Here is a 14,065-nt window from a genome sequence, read left to right as displayed (position 1 = left end):
CCCGCCTCCATGCACGAATTTCGTGCACCAGGCCTGTATTATATATATATATCCTTTCTGTTCATTCACTGCATTCCTTAATCGTTAAGCCCTTAGGACACCAGATTCTGGTTAGCATCAAATTGAGTTTGGAGACAAGATAAAAGGTGTTGGGAAAATTGGCTACAATCAAACAGACTGTCTAACCTATGAGGGAAGGCAGGGGGTAAGGGGGTAAAAGATGAACCAAAGGACTTGTATGCATGCATATGAGCATAACCAATGGACACAGACAGTAGGGGGTAAGGGCATGTGCTGGGGGTGGTTGGGGCAGCTAGGAGAGGTCAATGGGGGGGAAAGGAGACTTATGTAATACTTTAAACAATAAAGAATTAAAAAATAAAGTAAGAACAAATGGCCTCAGGTTGTTAGCTGTGTGGTCAAGAATAAACCCCAAGGAGCATTAAAAATGACAGCAGAGTAAGTGAATGCTACACAGACACCATCTCAGAATCAAACTAGAATTACAACTAAAATACAACAAGAACAAAAAGCATCCTGAACAACCAAATGAAAGCTAGCTGGAGAGAACCCTGATACCAAGGACTGTAAGAGGAAACACATAGAGACTGGTAGGAGGGGCAGAGGCGTGAAAGGGCTGGCTGGGCTCCCACAGAGAGCAACTCAAGTCCCAGAGGGACATCTCAGCCGTAAAGGGTTGCCACTGAGAACTCTGGCTTGTAACCCCCAAGGTAGGCCCCCAGCAGAGAGCACCAGAACTGAGGAAATTGCCCACATGACATCTGGCTGTGAAAAGCAGCAGGATTACTGTCTTCCAGAGAGAGACAGCTAGAAATTCAGGCACCAGATCCCAAATAGCTGCAGCAATCCTGAGAAAGAAGACTAAAGTTAGAGGGATCACAATACCAGATATCAAGCTATATTACAAAGCCACTGTCCTCAAAACTGCCTGGTATTGGCACAAGAACAGATATATAGACCAATGGAACAGAACAGAGAACCCAGAAATCGACCCAAACCATTATACTCAAACTAGAGGCCCAGTGCACAAATTCATGCACAGTGGGATCCCTCGGCCTACCCTGCAGAACCAGGCTAAAACCAGCTCTCCAACATCCCTCGGGGTTCCGAATTGAAAGAGGACTCAGGCCAGGCTGAGAGACCCCACAGGTGCACAGTCGGGACTGGGGAGGGACCGTAGGAGGGCTACAGGGTGTGTCCAGTCCATCTCGCTCAGTCTCAATAGGCCAGACCCCAGCAGCAAGCTAACCTACCAGAGCATCTGCCCCCTGGTGGTCAGTGCATATCAGAGTGAGCAGGTGAACAGCCTTAGCATTAAACTTTGATTGGTTGAATGGATGACCATATACTTAGCATATTAGGCTTTCATTATATAGGATAATATTTGACAAAGGAGGCAAGAGCATACAATGGAGACTAGATAGTCTTTTCAATAAATGGTGTTGGGAAAATTGAACAGATGCATGCAAAAAGTGAAACTGGACCACCAACATACACCACACACAAAAATAAACTCAAAATCGATAAAGGACCTAAACACAAGATGGGAAACCATAAAAATCTTGGAAGAATCCATAGGCAGCAAAATATCAGACATATATTGTAAAAATATCTCCACCGGTACAGCTCTTAGGGCAATAAAAAATAAGGAGAAAATAAACAAATGGGACTACATCAAAATAAAAAGCTGTTGCACAGCAAAAGAAACCATCAACAAAACAAGAAAACCCACTGCATGGGAGAACATATTTACAAATGTTATCTCCAATAAAGGTTTAATCTCCAACTTTGACAGGGAACTCATACACCTTAACAAAAGGAAGATAAACAATCCAATAAAAAAAAGTGGACCTAAATAGATACTTTTCAAAAGAGGACATAAAGAAGGCCAAGAGACATATGAAAACACAATGGAATACTACCAGCGTAGTATCCCCTGTGTTCATAGCAGCATTGCTGGTGGGAATGCAGGCTGGGGTTCCAGGTTCAATCCTGGGTTGTGGGCTTGATTCTCTAGGGAGCATGCAGGAGGCAGCCGATTCATGATTATCATCATTGATGTTTCTGTGTCCCTCTACCTCTTCCTTCCTCTATGAAATGAAAAAAAAAAATTAGCCATAGCCTTCCCTAAGATTTTAGCAGCCTGGTGCATGAAATTTGTGCGTGGGGGGTTGTCCCCTCAGCCCAGCCTGTACCCTCTCCAAACCAGGACATCCCTCTCACAATCTGGGACTGCTGGCTCCTAACTGCTCACCTGCCTGCCTGCCTGGTCACCCACAACTGCCCCCCTCTGCTGGCCTGGTTGCCCCCAACTGCCTTCCCCACCACCACCACCAGCCTGGTTGCCTCATGTAACCTTCTGTTCAGTCATTTGGTCGCCCCTTACTGACCCCCCTGCCATCCTGGTCGCCCCATACAGCCTGATGTTCGGTCTTTACTGTTACTGTGTCCCGGACAATTTTCCTATTCCTCTATTAATATAGATTTGACCTGTGCTCAAATGGGAATGACAGACTGGGAGGTGGATACCAGCACAATTTCCTGGACATGGTGTCTGACATGAATCTACCAGAATAGGGAAGAAATGGTTGAGTGTTAAATGTTCCCACTTTGCTGAGAGTTTTTATCAAAAATGGATGTTGGATTTTTTCAAATGCTTTTTCTGTGCCTATTGATATGAGCATATGGTTTTTGTCTCTCAGTTTGTTTATGTGATGTATCACATTTATTGATTTGCATATATTATACCAGCCTTGCCTTCCTGGAATAAATCCCACTTGGTCATGGTGTATGATCTTTTTAATATATTGCTGGATCCAATTTGCTAATATTTTGTTGAGGATTTTAGCATCTACGTTCATCATAAATATTGGCCTTTCTTTGTAGAGTCTTCATCTGGTTTTGGAATCAGGATGCTGACCTCATAAAAAGAGCTTGGAGTGTTCCTTCCTCTCGGATTTTCTGAAACAGTCTGAGGAGGATAGGTGTCAGTTTTTCTTTGGATGTTTGGTCAAACTCCCCTGTGAAGCCTTCCAGACCTGGGTATTTGTTTGTTTGTTTGTTTGTTTGTTTTAAATATATTTTATTGATTTTTTTTTTTTACAGAGAGGAAGAGAGAGGGACAGAGAGCCAGAAACATCAAAGAGAGAGAATCATCGATCAGCTGCCTCCCGCACACTCTCCTCTGGGGATGTGCCCGCAACCAAGGTACTCGCCCCCGACCGGAATCGAAATCAGGACCCTTCGGTCCACAGGCCAACACTCTATCCACTGAGCCAAACCGGTCTCGGTGAGACCTGGGTTTTTGTTTGGTGAGAGTTTTTTATTACTGCTTCTATTTCATCAGTTCTTGTTGACCTATTCATGTTTTCTGCTTCTTTCTGATTCAGTTTTGAGAGGTCGTATTTTTCTAGGAATTTGTCCATTTCATCCACATTGTCCAGCTTGTTGGCATAGAGTTGTTCCTGGTATTTTTTTTTTCATATTTTATTGATTTTTCCTCCCTCCCTCCCTCCCTAACATCCCCTCCCTCCCCAGAGTTCCATGTCCATTGGTTGTACTTATATGCATGTATACAAGTCCTTCAGTTGATCTATTATGTCCCCCAGATCCTCCTCCCCTCCCCACTAAAATTTGACAATCTGCTTGTTGCTTTACTGTCTCTGTATCTATCTTTTGGTTCATCAGTTTATAATGATCTTTATTATCCACAAATGAGTGAGGTCATGTGGTGTTTCTCTTTCATTGATTGGCTTATTTCACTCAGCATGATGTTCTCCAATTCCATCCAGGTTGCTGCAAATGCTGAGAATTCCTTCTTTTTTATGGCAGCATAGTATTCCATTGTGTAGATGTACCATAGTTTTTGGATCCAATCATCTGCTGACGGGCACTTAGGCTGTTTCCAAATTCTGGCTATTGTAGATTGTGCTGCTATGAACATAGGGGTGCATATATCCTTTCTGATTGGTGTTTCTAGTTTCTTGGGATATATTCCTAGGAGTGGGATTACTGGGTCAAATGGGAGTTCCATTTTCAGTTTTTTGAGGAAACTCCACACTGTTCTCCACAGTGGTTGCACCAGTCTGCATTCCCACCAACAGTGCATGAGGGTTCCTTTTTCTCCGCAACCTCGCCAACACTTGTCGTTTGTTGATTTGTTGATGTTGGCCATTCTGACAGGTGTGAGATGGTACCGCACTGTTGTTTTGATTTGCATCTCTTGGATAATTAGTGACTTTGAGCATGTTTTCATGTGCCTTTTGGCCTTCCTTCTGTCTTCTTTTGAAAATATTCTATTTAGGTCCATTGCCCATTTCTTAATTGGATCATTCATCTTCCTTTTATTTAGTTGTATCAGCTGTCTGTAGATGTTGGAGATTAAACCTTTATCAGTGGTGTTATTTGCAAATATGTTCTCCCACACCGTGGGCTTTCTTGTTGTTTTGTTGATGGTTTCTTTTGCTGTAAAAAAGCTTTTTATTTTGATGTAGTCCCATTTGTTTATTTTCTCTTTAGCTTCCATTGCCCTAGGGGTAGTATCAGTGAAGAAGTTCTTTTGGCATACGTCTGAGATTTTCCTGCCTGTGGATGCTTCTAGTATTTTTATGGTTTCCCGTCTGATGTTTAAGTCCTGCATCCATTTTGAGTTTATTTTTGTGTGTGGTGTAAGTTGGTGATCTAGTTTCATTCTTTTGCATGTGTCTGTCCAATTTTCCCAACACCATTTATTGAAAAAACTGTCTTGACACCATTGTATATTCGTGCCTCCTTTGTCAAATATTAATTGAGCATATTGATTTGGGTTGATATCTGGGTTCTCGATTCTATTCCATTGATCTATTAATATATGTCTGTTCTTGTGCCAGTACCAGGCTGTTTTGAGAACAGTGGCTTTGTAATACAGTTTGAAGTCTGGTATAGAGATCCCTCCTACTTTACCCTTCTTTCTCAGGATTGCTGTGGCTATTCGGGGTCTTTTATTGTTCCAAATGAACTTTTGGAGAGTTCTTTCTAGGTCAGTGAAATATGTCGTTGGTATTTTAATGGGGAGTGCATTGAACCTATAGATTGCTTTAGGAAGTATGGACATTTTGATGATGTTGATTCTACCAATCCATGAACATGGTACGTTCTTTCATCTCCTTACATCTTCCTCTATCTCTTTTTTCAGTGTCGTGTAGTTTTCTGCATATAGGTCCTTTACTTCCTTAGTTAAATTTATTCCTAGGTATCTTAATTTTTTTGGTGCGATGGTAAATGGAATTGCTTTTTTAGTCTCTGTTTCTGTAGTTTCACTGTTGGTGTATAGAAATGCCATGGATTTCTTGGCATTAATTTTGTATCCTGCTACATTGCCAAATTCATTTATTAAGTCAATTAGTTTTTTAATGGAGTCTTTTGGGTTTTTTATGTACAGTATCATGTCATCTGCAAATAAGGATAACTTTACTTCTTCTTTTCCAATTTGGATGCCTTTTATTTCCTCCTCTTGTCTAATTGCAATGGCTAGTACTTCCAGTACTATGTCAAACAGGAGTGGCGAGAGTGGGCATCATCCCTGTCTTGTTCCTATTCTTAGAGGGAATGGTTTTATTGATAGTTTTTGCTCATTGAGTATAATGTTGGCTGTGGGTTTATCATATATGGCTTTTATTATGTTGAGGTATGATCCTTGGACTCCCACCTTGTTAAGAGTTTTTATCAGGAAAGGGTGTTGGATTTTATCAAATGCTTTTTCTGCATCCATTGATATGACTATATGATTTTTATCTTTCAATTTGTTTATGTGATGTATCACATTTATTGATCTGCGGATATTGTACCAACCTTGCATTCCTGGAATAAATCCTACTTGGTCGTGGTGTATGATCTTTGTGATGTTCTTCTGGAGTCGATTTGCTAGAATTTTGTTGAGGATTTTGGCATCTATGTTCATGAGGGATATTGGCCTGTAATTCTCTTTCATTGAGTTGTCTTTATCTGGTTTGGGTATTAGGGTGATGCTGGCTTCATAGAAGGAGTTTGGAAGTGTTCCTTCCTCTTGAATTTTTTGGAATAGTCTGAGGAGGATAGGTTTTAGTTCTTCCTTGAATGTTTGGTAAAACTCTCCTGTGAAGCCATTTGGCCCTGGCCTTTTGTTTGCTGGAAGCTTTTTGATGACTGTTTCAATTTCTTCCCAAGACACTGGTCTATTGAGATTTTTACATTCTTCCTGATTGAGTTTTGGAAGTTTGTGTTTTTCTGGGAATATGTCCATTTCCTCCAGGTTGTTCAGTTTGTTGGAATAGAGTTGTTCGTAGTATTTTGTAACAATCTGTTGTATTTCGGTGGGGTCTGTTGTTATTTCACCTCTTTCATTTCTGATTTTGTTTATTTGTGTCCTCTCTCTTTGTTTCTTGGTTAGCCTGGCTAGAGGTCCATCTATCTTGTTTATTCTTTCAAAGAACCAGCTCTTGGTTTTGTTGATCATATGTATTGTTTTTTTGGTCTCTATGTTGTTTATCTGTGCTCTGATTTTTGTTATTTCCTTCCTTCTGCTTACACTGGGCTTTTCTTGTTGCTCTTTGAGTTATAGAGTTAGATCATCTGTTACCCTTTTTTCTAGTTTTTTGCAATAGGCTTGTAAGGATATGAACTTCCCTCTCAAAACTGCTTTTGCTGTGTCCCATAGATTCTGGATTGTTGTGTTTTCATTGTCATTTGTTTCCAGGATGTTTTTAATTTCTTCCTTGATTTCTCTGGTAACCCAGTCCTTGTTTAATAGCATGCTGTTTAGTCTTCATGTGTTTGATTTCTTTGGATTATTTTTATTGTAGTTAATTTCCAGTTTTATGCCATTATGGTCTGAGAAGATACTTGATATGATTTCTATCTTCTTGAATTTGAAGAGACTTTTCCTATGTCCCAAAATGTGGTCTATCTTTGAGAATGTCCCATGTGCATTTGAGAAGAATGTATATTCTGTGGCTTTGGGGTGGAGTGTTCTGAAGATGTCAATTAATTCCATCTGGTCTAGTGAGTCATTTAGGATTGATATTTCTTTGCTGATTTTTTGTTTAGATGATTTGTCGAAGGGTGACAGTGGGGTATTAAAATCTCCTACTGTGATTGTATTGCTATTAATCTCTCTCTTAATGTCCTCCAGCAGTTTTTTTATGTATTTGGTTGCTCCTGTATTGGGTGCATATATGTTTACCAGGGTTATTTCTTCTTGTTGGATTGTTCCTTTTAGTATTATGAAGTGGCCTTCATTATCTCTTATTATGTCCTTCACTCTGAGATCTAATTTGTCAGATATATGTATTGCTACCCCAGCTTTTTTTTCATTTCCATTTGCCTGGAAAACTTTTTTCCATCCCTTCACCCTCAGTCTGTGTGCATCTTTTTTTCTGAGGTGGGTTTCTTGTAGAGAACAGATGTATGGGTCTTGTTTTCTTATCCAATCTGTTACCCTATGTCTTTTGATTGGAGCATTTAATCCATTTACATTTAAGGTTATTATTGATAGGTACACATTTGACGCCATTTTTATTCTATACCCGTGTTCCTTCTTCACTTCCTATTTCTTTATTTTTACAGTAGACCCTTTAGCATTTCTTGCATTGCTGGTTTGGTGGAGATAAATTCCTTCAGTCTTTTTTTGTCTGTGAAGCTCCTGATTTCCCCTTCAATTTTGATTGATAGCCTTGCTGGGTACAGTATTCTTGGATTCAGACCCTTCCTTTGCATGACTTTGTATATTTCATCCCATTCCCTTCTGGCCTGATAAGTTTCTGTTGAGAAATCGGTTGCTAGTCTGATGGGGGTTCCTTTGTATGTAACTTTCTGTCTCTCTCTGGCTGCTTTTAAGATTCTTACTTTGTTGATGTTGTTTGCCAATTTAATTATAATGTGCCTTGGAGTCTGTCTTCTGGGATTCATTTTGCTTGGGACTCTGCGAGCATCTTGGATTTGTGTGGGTTTTTTCTTCTCTATTTCAGGAAAGTTTTCTGTCATTATTTCTTGAAATAATTTTTCCATGTCTACCTCAGTTTCCTTTCCTTCTGAAACCCCTATTATTCGAATATTATTTTGTTTTGTATTGTCCCAAAGCTCCCGTAGGCTCTCCTCCTGCTTTTTAATCTTTTTTTCTAGAAGTTGCTCTACTTGGGTATTTTTTTCCATCTTATCTTCTAGCTCACTGATGTGGTCCTCTGCTTCATCTAGTCTACTCTTGATGCTTTCTATTGAGTTCTTCATGGTAGCGATGTCATTTTTCATTTCTTCTTGGTTCTTCTTCAGTTCCTCATGGCTCTTCTTCAGTTCCTCATGGTTCTTCCTTATTTCTTCTTGGCTATTGTGAAATTTCTCTCCCATTCCTTTTAGCCATCCTATGATCAATACTCTGAATTCTTGCTCTGGTAGGCTGCTTGCCTCTGACTCGTTTACTTCCTTTTCTGGTGATGCCTGCTTTTCTTTCACGTGAGGACTATGTTTTTGTCTCCCCATGGCGTCTCTTTTCAGGATGTCTGGTTATGTAGTGTTCCTTCTCCTTTCCGTGGGTGACCGAAGACCTCCCTTGAATCCACGTGTTTGCGCCGATTCGGGCTTCTCAGCTGCTCGATGGACCTCTCCGCTGTGGGATTTCCAGGCCTCAGAGAAGCTACTCCTTTCCCTCCGAGCCGCAGCCCGCAGCTCGCCGCCGCCGCTGCCGCAGCCGCTGCCCTGCTATTTTCTTATAATCCTTTCTTCACTGCTTTTGTTAATGATGTGGGTCATCTCTCTCTGTTTCTTGATGAGTCTGGATAACTCTTCATCAATTTTGTTTATGTTTTCAGAGAACTAGCTTTTGTTTCATATATATATATATATATTAGTATCTGAAATTTATTTCTGCTGCAATTTTTATTATTTCATTCCTTCTACTTTTGGATTTTCTTGTTCTCTTTTAGTTTTTTAAGTTGTAGGGTTAAATAGTTTATTTTTGTTTTTGTTTTTTAGGTATGCCTATAGTGCTATGAACTTCCCTCTCAGAACTGCTTTTGCTGTGTCTCAAAGATTTGGGGCTGTGTGTGTTCATTTTCATTTGTTTACAGGAAGTTTTTGATTTCTTTCTTGATCTCATTGGTAATCCATTCACTGTTTAATAACATGCTATTTAGCCTCTATGTGTCTGAATGTTTTGGGGTGTTTTACTGTAGTTGATAACTAATTTCATTCCACTGTGATCTGAGAAGATGCTTGATATGATTTCAATCTTCTTGAACTTGAAGAGACTTGTTTTGTGTTCTAACATATGGTCTATTTTTGTGAATGATCCATGTGCACTTGAGAAGAGTGTATATTCTGAGCTTTGGGGTGAAATGTTCTATAAATGTCAACTAAATCTATCTGATCCAGTGTGTCCTTTAGGGTCACTATTTCCTTGTTAATTTTTAGTCTGAAAGATCTATCCAGTAAAGTCAGTGGGTATTAAAGTTCCTACTATGACTGTATTGTTGTTGATCTCTTCCTTAATGTCTTCCAGAATTTTAAAAAAATATATTTAGGTGCTCCTATATTGGGTGGATATGATTACCAGTGTTATATCATCTTGTTGGATTATATAGTATTATGTAGTGACATTTGTTGTCTCTTTGGTAGCCTTCATCTTGAAGTCTATTTTGTTGGATATGAGTACTTCTAGCCCAGCTTTTTTTTCTTTTCCATTTGTATGGAAAGTTTTGTTGCATCCTTCACACTCATCCTTTTTGAGTCTTTTTTTTTTTTTTAATATATTTTATTGATTTTGTACAGAGAGGAAGGGAGAGAGATAGAAAGCTAGAAACATCGATGAGAGAGAATCATCGACCAGCTGCCCCTTGCACACCCCCTTCTGGGGATATGCCCGCAACCAAGGTACATGCCCTTGACTGGAATCGAACCCGGGTCCCTTCAGTCCCCAAGCCGACGCTCTATCCATTGAGCCAAACCGGTCTCGGCCTTTTTGAGTCTTTTGTTCTGAGGGAGGGCTCTTGTAGACAGCATATAGTTGGGTCATGGTTTTGTATCCATTCAGCTACCTTATGCCTTTTGATTGGAGCATTTAACCCATTTACATTTAAGGTTATTATTATTTAAAAATATTTCTTTATTATTGATTTCAGAGAGGAAGGAAGAGGGTGGGAGAGATAGAAACATCAATGATGAGAGACAATCATTGATTGGCTGCCTCCTGCATGCCCCACACTGGGGACTGAGCCCACAACCCAGCATTTGCCCTACTTGGAATTGAACTGTGATCTCCCAGTTCATAGATTGATGCTCAACCAGTGAGCCATGCCAGTTGGGCAAGGATATTATTTATATGTGCTTATTTGATACCATTTTAATTATGTATGCCTTAGTTTCTCTATCTCTCTTTCTCTTCTTCTCATTATAGTGGTCCCATTAGCATTTCTTATAATGTTGGCAAGTTTGTGACAAACTCCTTTAGCCATTTTTTTTTTTTTAGGGGGGGAGCTCTTTATTTGACTGTCTATTATTTTATTTTTATGACCACCGTCTTCAGTGTTCTGATCTGAGAGCAAAGGAAATGGGAAGGTTTGACCATTATATTTACTTTTTAATATATTTTTTATTGAATTTCAGAGAGGAAGGGAGGGGAGAGATAGAAACATCAATGAGAGAGAATCATTTATCGGGTGTCTCCTGGATGCCCCCTACTGGAGATTGAGCCCACAACACATGCATATGCCCTTGACCAGAATCAAACCTGGGCCCTTTCAGTCTGCAGGCTGACACTCTATCCACTGAGCCAAACCATCTAGGGCAGACCATCTATTTTGAATGATTCTTGCTGGATGTAGTAATCCTTGCTTCCCATTACCTTGAGTACTTCATGCCATTCCCTTCTGGCCTGTAGAGTTTCTGATGAGAAATCAGCTGATAGCCTTATGGGAGCTCCTTTTTAGGTAACAGTTTGCTTTTCTCTCACTGCCTTTAAGATTCTTTGTCTTTAATTTTTGACATTTTAATTATGATGTGTCTGGGCATAAGCCTGTTTGGGTCCTTCTTGCTTGGGGCTCTCTGTGCCTCCTGAACTTGTGTGGCATGTTCCTTCTCCAGGTTAGGGAAGTTTTCTGCCATTATTTCTTCAAACATGTTTTCTGTCCCTTTCTCCATTTCTGCCTCTTCTGGCACACCTGCTATTTGAATATTGTTGTTTCATGTTGTCCCACAGCTCCCTTAGTTGTCCTCCTGTGTTTTAATTGTGTGTTTTTTTCGTTTTGGTTCTCTGATTTTTTTCTACCCTATCTTCTAATTCACTGATCTGATCCTTGTCTTCTCTTTGTGCTATTTCATTCTTTATTTCTGTTTTCATTATTACTATATCTTTTACTATTCTGTTGAGCATCTTTGCCATCATTATTCTGAACTCTATGTCTGATAAATTTTTCTTTTCTTTCTTTTTTTTTTTTTTTTTGTCCACACAATGTTTATATTTTTATTCAACTGTAATCAAACAGCAAAATTAACCCTACAAAAATTCAGAAATTTTTCGGTAATTTCTGAATCTGCTGCTATACCACTGTACCTAATTTTCAGTACTTTGCCTAGTACATGAAAAAAAAATGCGTCATAACTAAAAATAACCAACCAATCATGGTTAGCCATTGCAAATGTCTGCCCCCATGTGTTTGAATTGACTTTGTGTGGTTTGATGTGAAAAAATTCTGAAAATTCACAATGAAACGAGCGGCTGATGAACCAAGCACTTCAACAGGAAAGCAAAGTAGGTCTAAGCTTATCACAGTCCAACAAGTGATCGATGCTTTGATTGATTCAGACTCTGAGGAGTTACGTTTCCAGTTCAAGTGACACAGACAGCGAGAGCTTGAGTGATGAGGAGAATCTTGAACCTTATAGATCTAGAGCTAAATCAATAGTAAGAGAAGGGGAGCGTGTCCCTCAAACAGCTGATTGGGGAGATCTAAGTGGTGAAGGTTGGACAAGGAATTTTGTATCACCAAATACAGATCTGACTTTCAGTGAGGATGGAAAAGGTCCAGTGAACATTCCTGGATCTATCAGAGGAGAGTGAACCAATTGACTTTTTATCCTTGTTTTTGGATGATACTTTCTGGCAAAATTTGACAGAGAAAACCAACCTCCAGGCCCACCAATTGCATACAGCAAAGCCCAACTCCTACAATTTCAGGGTACATCTCGCCCAGTCCTGCAGCTCAACAGCAAAAGGACTCTGCAGGTTTCCTGTACTGCTCTTCAGATGATACACCTTTAAATTCTGGGTTCTTATTCTTTTTTTTAAAATATATATTTTATTGATTTTTTACAGAGAGGAAGGGAGAGGGATAGAGAGTTAGAAACATCGATAAGAGAGATACATCAATCAGCTGCCTCCAGCACACCCCCTACTGGGGATGTGCCCACAACCAAGGTACATACCTTTGACCAGTTTCAAACCTGGGACCCTTGAGTCCACAGACCGACGCTCTATCCACTGAGCCAAACTGGTCAGGGCTGGGTTATTATTCTTATATTAACAATCTGATAATCATATCCCAATACCAAAATAGGCTCCCCAAAATGGAGTTCAAATTTGATCAAAGCATAAATCTAGATGTGTAACTCTGTATAAGGATAAAGGACAGGTAGAAGGAAAAGTCACCTCACAGCTCTGTCTGCTCAGGTCTCGCCTGTGAGAATGGGAACAGGGAAGAGGAGAAATCAACATGCATCGCTGAACTTGAGAACACTACTTGGGGCCTGGGCCATGTGTCTCCTGGCTTTCCCTGCTTCCTAGCCAGCAGCTCATAGAGTGTGGGCACATAGTCATCCCATTCCGCCTATAACATACCACATGCCGGCCACTGGGGGCCCGAGCCCATAGTTTTTGCAGAAAGATGCCTCCTTGAAATGGTCTCCAGATCGTCACACTTTAGCAGGTTGGCCTGCTCGTCAACCAGCCAGATATAGCGGTGAAGGCTGTGCCCTTAGGAGGCCCAGAGCCCACATAATCAGAAAGACAGTGCCACTGCTGATGTTGCCCTTCATGTTGACATGATGCCATTCCCTAAATGTGGGGTCCTTTCTGCTTGGAGCCTCTGGGTCTCTCAAGACCAAGCTGTAGCCCCAGCTGGTTTTGCTCAGTGGAGAGAGCATCAGCCTGTGGATGGAAGGGTCCCAAGTTCAGTTCCAGACAAGGACACATGCCTGAGCTGTGGGCTTAATCCTCAGTAGGGGGCATGCGGGAGGCAGATAATCAATGATTCTCTCATTATTGTTTCTCTCTTCCTCTCTGAAATCAATAAAAATCTACACTAATAAAAGAAAAAGATGCAAATTGACTGTATCTCCATGATGCCCACCAGCCAATTAGGAGTGAGTATGCAAATCGACCCAACCAAAAAAAAAATGGCAGGTTAATTTGCATATGCATGCATCAAGCGGCCTGTGTTCAGGGGATGGGCGCAAAGCCCTCAGCCTCCCGGGACCATTGCCGCCCTGGGAGGTGAGGGTGGCCGCATCAAGCCACACCCACAGGCTCCCAGGATTATAGTTGGTCCTGAGAAGCAAGGGCGGCTGCACAGCTTGACAGCAGACAGTAGAGTCTGCTTGGCTGTAGTCACAGTGAATTGTGAACAGGGCCTGCAGGCAGCACTCAGCAGGGCCTGTTTGCCCATCTCTGGCGTGGAACAGCAGGCCCTGCAAACAGCAGAGAACCATGGGGAGTGGGCCTAAGCTGTCAGTAGGACATTCCCTGAGGGTTCCTGGATAGGAGAGGGTGCTAGGCTAGGCTGAGGGATGCCCCCCCCCCATGCATGAATTTTGTGTACTGGGCCTCTAGTATATATATTTTTTTAAAGGCCAGGCTGTAGAGATTACTTGGATCCAGGCCATCCCATGAAATACCAGTAGGTTAGTTCTTTTTTTCTGTTTTTTTAAAAATATATTTTGGCTGAAACCGATTTGGCTCAGTGGAGAGAGCATGGGTCTGCAGATTGAAAGATCCCAGGTTCGAATCTGGTCAAAGGTATGTACATTGGTTGCGGGCACATCC

This window comes from Pipistrellus hanaki, assembly GCF_964339955.1.
Source record: "Pipistrellus hanaki genome assembly, chromosome: 18".
In the NCBI taxonomy this organism is placed as follows: domain Eukaryota; kingdom Metazoa; phylum Chordata; class Mammalia; order Chiroptera; family Vespertilionidae; genus Pipistrellus; species Pipistrellus hanaki.
This window is presented reverse-complemented; position numbering follows the sequence as displayed.